Here is a 6,953-nt window from a genome sequence, read left to right as displayed (position 1 = left end):
GTGAAATCAGGGATCATTAATCACTATCACACAGGAACAAAATGAAAAAAAGAGAATCAGAAATTCAACATTGTCTTTCAGAAACTTTCTTTTTCTTCTTTAATTTCACAGTTTGAATAGCTTAACACATCAGGGTAGACAATTTCTGAGTTATTAAGGTTTATGTAATAAAAATTTGTGTTTAAATATAATAAGAAATAAATGCCAGAGACTTTAAAAATAATGTGTTATTAATAAGCAGTAGTAACTTATTATTTTGACAAATTAGAGAAAGTAAATGCCCTGAAAATACAGGATTTTCTTACATTCTTCAGATATTTTGTATTACTTCTTATCCCCATCTGCAAAAGGACACTATTTCCTTGTCTGTCAAGGTTTAGGAGAAACATCAAAGCTTCATTTCATAAATGGCAATGAAGCAAATGATAGGGTGTATAGTATTCATTACTAGGAAAAGCAGATGATATGATTGGAATAAAAAGAAGAGCACCTGTGTGTGTGTGTGTGTGTGTGTATGTATGTGTGTATGTGTGTATATGTGTAAGTTTGCTATTTTACAGAAAAAGCAGTATTAGCAGTAAAGAGAAATGTGTTTTCCTTTTGTTTTTTCAAATATTCATAAGTAAGGAAATAGACTAAAGGACAGCTTGAAAGAACAAATCACTACTTCAGCCTTTGTGTCCAAATATGAGATGTAGAAGGTGTCCTTTCCATCCATGAAAATGGGGATCCCTCATTGAAGTTGGATGGAATTGAGTTAATCAAAACAAAGCTACTTCTCTTGTTCTGAAATTGCTCCAAATACATTTTTATGTCCTCAAATTTTATTACAGAAAGTACTTTTTAAGGTAATTCAGTTTGGGCTGTGATTACATTTTTATTATTATTTGATACATTACTTTCCCACTATACCCCTTCCCATTTTCCCCTCTTCTCCTTTTCCCTTAAGAAAAGACCAGGCCTCCCAGGTATATGAAGCAAGAAGACATAACAAGATGCAATAAGAATAGGTATAAACCCTCATATCAAGGCTTGACAAGGCATCCAGTAGTTGGAAATGGATTACACAATCACACAAAAGAGGCGGAGACACCCCCACTTCCACTGTTAGAAGTCTAATAAAAATCCCAAGCAAAACAATGACAGGTTATTGAAGACCCATATGGTCTCTAAGATTGCTCCTTCAGTCTCTGTGAGGCCCTATGAGCCCTGATTAGTTGATTCTGTGGGTCTTGTCCTCCTGATTTCCTCAAACTCTCTTGTTTCTACAATCATTCCTGTCCTTCTTCTGAGGCCATGGGTTGTGTGTCTCTGTATCTTCTCCCTTCTGTTGCTAGTTGACATATTCTAGTGGTAATTGGACTACGAATATAGCAGAATATCATTGGAATAATTTTATTTGTTGCTTTCCCCTAATCATGTTTGGTTCTATACAGAGTCTCTAGCTGTCCTGTCTCTGCTTTATGTCCATCCAGGCAGTATCTTGCTGGATCAATTGTTACTGGTTTTGAAGACATGAAATTAGTCATGAGGAGCAACTAAGGCTTAGCACTGTGAGAAGACAGGGAAGACACTGCTGAAGGCATAGCTTCAGTAGCAATGGAAGGCTCAAGATTCAAAGGGTCATACAGACAACATGAGGCTTGGCACCATGAAGAAAGGCCAGAAGAGAATATATGTAAAAGTACAGTAGCAGCAGAGGATCCCTAGCAGTTTTATAGATGCTGATACCATATATGACCACTAGGGACAGCAGTATCTATGGAGGGAAGGCGGTAAGAGCCCAGATGGCAAGTTGGGAGTACTGCAATGCTAGAGCCAGACTAGTCACCAAAGCCCCTTAGAGGATTCAAGAAAATCCTGAGTATATCCCAGATAAGAAAACATTCAGTTACTTACACTGTTGGAATTTTGTTTTCTTTGTTCAGATTGTTACTATGGCCTGGTTCTCTCTTGAAGAAAGTATTTAACATAATTTTGAAATTTACAGAAGATATTTACATAAAGGCTTTGAAATTTTAAAAGAAATTTTGTAAACTTAAAGTGATTAGACATATAAGAGTCTGAACTTTTAATATGTTTGAATTTGAAAACAAATGTGGTACTTTGCAAGTTATTTGTGTGAGAAAATTTTCTGTGAGATTATTTTAATGTGAGATTTTCTTTTAGGACTTCTCAAGTTATTTGTGTTTTAATGTGAGAAATTGGGAAAGAATGAGAAAGGAAATGTTGGGACTTAATGGTGGCGTGCTTGTGTATTAAGCTGACAAGTGTGACAATTCTACTGGAGAGTTTTGTGTCTATGTAAAATAAAGTCTTCTAAGAGGAGAGAACTTCAATTAAGAAAATGCCTTTATAAAATCAGGCTAAACATACAAGCCCACTGCCAGAGAGTCTGGGAAACAGAAACTTCATCCAGCGATTGATGGAAGCAGAGGCAGATACCCATAGCTAAACACTGAACTGAATTCCTGAAATCCAGTCACAGAAAGGGAGAACTGATGAACAAAGGGGTTAAGACTGGGCTGGTTTAACCCACAGAAACAGTTGACCTGAACAAAGGGGAGCACTTGGACCCCAGACTAATTGCTCTGTGGAAAGCATGGGACACACCCAGAACCCCTGAATATGGGTGTCAGTGAGGAGGCCTAGATAATCTATTGGGCCTTGGGTTAGTATTTATCCTTGGCTTAAAAATAGACTTTGAGTTGCCATCCCACAATGAGGGATGCTTTCTCAGCCTGGACTCTTGTGGGAGGACCTAGACCATGCCCTCGATGAAATGACAGATTCTGGAGATCCTCCATGTAGGTCCTCACCCTCCAAGGGGATTGGAATGGAGATTGGGTGGGGGACTGTGGAGCCTGGTGGGGAGAACAGGGTGAGGGAAGGGGAGGGAGAGGGAGTTGGGATTGACATCTGAAACATACTTGTTAAATAAAAAAGGATAGAGGAAAAAAATCAGGCTGCAGGCAAGCCTATAAAGCATTTTCTTAGTGATCTTAGGGGAGGGCCCAGCTCACTGTGGGTGATGCCATCTCTAGGCTGGAGGTCCCTGATTCTGTAAAAAGCAAGCTAAGGAATCCAGGGAGAAGAAACCAGTAACCAGCATTGCTGATGGATGCCTGTATGAGTTCTGCCTTTATTGCTTTTGTGCATGAACTGTTGTATGGAATTGTGAGCAAAATAATCTCTTTCCTCCCCAAAACTTAGACAAGTATCAAATGTGGATTTCAAATAACTGGAAAAATGATAATATTTTCAAATGTAATAATTTTCTTGTTATATTTTAATTCATGTTATATCAATTACTCATATAAAAATTATTTTAAGTATTAGCCTATTGAAAAGTATGTTTATATCTTTGTATATACTTCCTAACAATGCATAAATAAAAGAATATGTGCCTTAGATACATAACAAAGTTTAATTTGAACTAGATGGTCAATAATAACCAAAGAGTTTAATGTAAATTACAATTAGGATACAAGTGAAATTCTAAGCACATCTAAATTTTATCAAATACATTGAAATACATGATCATTTCTTCCCATTCCCTTCAACTCTTTGTCTCTTTCTGTCTCTCTGTCTTTCCATCTCTCTGTGTTTCTTTCTCTTTCTCTGTCTCTCTGTCTCTCTGTCTCTCTGTCTCTCTGTCTCTCTGTCTCACACACACACACACACACACACACACACACACTGTGTGTGTATTTGCCTTTCTCTATATTCCTTAAAGTCAATAGAGTTCACACACATTCACTTAGGCTGCAATCAATATTTATTGTTAATACTCCTTTTATTTTGTTTCTAAAGTACTCAGTTACTCAGTATAATGTGGTTTTAAGTACTGACCTAAGGCAAACCGATTTGTCATAAATAAGAAAGTAGCTCCTGTGAAAAGAGCAGCATATTAACATGCATCAGGTGACTGATCAGTTTTTTTCTGAAGCTGGATAAAATGTTCTGCTCGCATTATCACACATTTTGTGCTATTTGCCATTGTCAAGTGCTCACTTCAGCAGCATATATACTAAATTGGAAGGATACAGAGAAGATTAGCATAGTCGTTGTGAAAGGATGACATGCAAATTCATTAAGTATTCTATTCTTTTTCATAATACTTTGTATGGAAAAAATTAACAAAATTTCAAAATTTACTGTTTTCCAACATCTCAGAAAGGCCAAATTTCCATGGTTCTTACGGCCTTTATAACCTAACCATAATAGATTTCTAGACTGCCCTAAAGGTCAACTATAACAGAATTACTAGATGAGCCATGGAGGGAATGCCAGGTAATGGCTGTCTGGTTTTGATGTCCTTTTCTCAGTGTTTGAGTTTTGTTTCAGTTATTTTTACCTTTTTTCTTACTCTTACAAATTACATGACTTTACAGTCGGGAAACCAAATTATGAACCAATGTAAGGAAACTACCCTGCGAATAAAACATAGTCCTAAAAACCCAATCATTTCTCTAAAACTCTCCAGTTGGCACCTAAGATCTCAATTCCAGAGAGCCCTGTGGGGTATTTCATATTCAAACCAATAATGATATTGATGACTACCTAAAATAGAGCCTTCACCCAGTAGCTGATGGAAGCAGAATCAGAGATCCACAGCTAAGCACTAAGCTGAACTCCTGAATTCCATTTGTAGATAGGGAGGAATGATGAACAAAGAGGTTAAGACCATCTGAGAACTCCATATAAACAGGTGACCTGAGCAACTGGAAGCTCACAGAACCTAAAGTGACAGCTGGGAAATCAACATTAGACCAAACCAGGATCCCGAAAATGGGTGTCAGTTTGGGGGCTTGGACAGTCTAGGCGGCCCGTGACAGTGGAACCAGTATTTATCCCCCATGTGCAAATGGGATTTGAGAGCCCATTCCCTATGGAGGGACATTCTCTCAGCCTAGACACAAGGGGCAGGGCCTGGGTCCTGCTGCAAATGATGTGACAGACTTTTGTGATCCCCCATGGAAGGCCTCACCCTCCCTGAGGAGTAGATGGAGAGTGGGATGGGTAAGTTGGTAGGGGGAATGGGAGGATGGATGGGAGGGAGAGAGAAGTGGGATTGGCATGGAAAATACTATTTTTTTAATTTAAATAAAATTTAATTTAAAAAGAAAGACCAGGAATGGGCCAGTGTTGTGCCCAAATTCTGAACCCCAAAATCAATGAGGCCCATTTCTATGCAAAAGCAAAGAGTCTTTTATTTTAGTTGTTTACAGAGCTAAACACATTAGCTCAGGTGCTTCATCCCTCCACCATGGCGAATGGCTGGAGAAAGACCCTGAGCAACTTCGAGGCAGGGATCTTAAAGGGCAGCATAAGAGGTGTGTCTAGGCATATCAAACAATCTCAGGATTGGTGTGTTTCCAAGTTTGGATGATCTGCCCTGTGTTGATTAGTCAATTGGTTGTTAAGGCCCATAGGCCCTCCCAAGGCAGTGCTATGCTCTGCACGTCACTGTTGTGCACTGTCTGTAAAGCACACCCTGCCAGCTAATTTCTGATTGGCTCCTTGCCATGAGGAGGGCATCTGACCTCCTAGTGACCAGGACAGGAATGGCAAGGTCATGTAAGCACATGGTAGCTGGTCATAGCTGCTAAAATGGTGATGCTAGTCACTACATTCCCGCATTCTCGAAGTACCCATGACGGGATTCAATTCTGACTCCTACCTGTTAGGGGCTCAAAGGGGTGTTAATAGGCCCTGTCATTAGCTGAAAAAAAATTTTTTGAGAGAGTGACATTTTCATCTGTTATCGTTGCCATGTGATTCCCAGGAAGACGGGATGCAAGTCTGCATTCTCGGTAAGATAAGACCTTACAAAAATATATATTGGTGATTATGGGTCAATAATTAAGTCAGAGCTAGCCAATGAGAAACAATAGCAAATGATCAACAGTTTTATAATTAATAGAGCCTCCTGTGTGTTCATTTGGGACTTATGCTGCTGCTCTGAAACCAGGCTGGTGGGAAGACTACACGTTACAGAGCAGTTCTTTCAAGGAGATACAGATATTTTGTGTGTTGGTTTCATTCTTAGCATTGATGGCAGTATATGTCTCATGATCCAAGGCAAGAGAACTGAAAATAATGAAAGCCCTGCCTTATTTTCTCAAACTGTGACATGTAAAACTAAATTAGATGGAAGCTTGGATATGAGAGGTAGTGGTTTTTTCCACAGATGGCTATTATTAGATTTTATAGAACCAGAAAATTAATTTTGTTATATGATAAATGTTTGTATCAGGTATGAAAAATATCTGACAGTTCCCTTAGAACCAAAATGAGTAGGTGGGCATATGAAGCACTATAAACCCACAGTTTCCTTCTCTACCTCCTTCACCTAGGCAACAGGTCTTCTAACTTCACTGTTTGACCCTAATTCATGCCAGTTTAGTGAACATTTATTTGTGTATATTAAAATATCATGAAAATGTTTCTGCACTGAATTTTTTTAAAAACTTCAAATTTCAAATTAATATCATGATTATATCTTTTTACCAGGATTTTAGACATAGCTGTCATTTCTCAGAGATAGTAGTTATCATGAGCTAACTGTGGGTATAGTTTATGGAGTCTGTCTTTGTCCACTAGGACTTCTATCACCAGAGTTCTATGAACTTGGTGGCTTATCGAGAACACAGAATTACATTTACATTTTCAGAGAGTGGAAAGAACATGATCAAGGTACAGGCAGATTCAGGTTCTAGTAGGAGCTTCTTCTTCATGACTTTTCCTAAATAGTATGGTTAAGCTCATTCCCAGGATTCTCTTTTACAAGGGAATTAATACCATTCATGATGACAGAACACTCTTAACCCAGTTATCCTCCATGTCAAAAGCCTCAGTTCTTACTCCAATCACAATAGAGATTAGCATTCAGCTGTACATTAACATTGAAATCAAAGAAAGAAAAATGCAAATGTGGGTGAAAATGAACG

At 38.4% G+C, this 6,953-nt stretch overlaps 1 non-coding gene across 1 annotated transcript; it reads left to right on the top strand.

The window, feature by feature from the left end:
* Positions 1-4,006: 4,006 nt before the first annotated feature.
* On the top strand, positions 4,007-4,112 carry LOC121139103. The gene has a single exon (XR_005875938.1). It is a non-coding gene; the product is annotated as a U6 spliceosomal RNA (small nuclear RNA).
* Positions 4,113-6,953: the final 2,841 nt, after the last annotated feature.

The sequence above is a fragment of the Mesocricetus auratus genome, unplaced genomic scaffold (genome assembly GCF_017639785.1).
Source record: "Mesocricetus auratus isolate SY011 unplaced genomic scaffold, BCM_Maur_2.0 Super-Scaffold_6730, whole genome shotgun sequence".
Taxonomy (NCBI): domain Eukaryota; kingdom Metazoa; phylum Chordata; class Mammalia; order Rodentia; family Cricetidae; genus Mesocricetus; species Mesocricetus auratus.
Note: the sequence above shows the minus strand (reverse complement) of the source record. Positions and strands in the feature narration are given on the sequence as shown.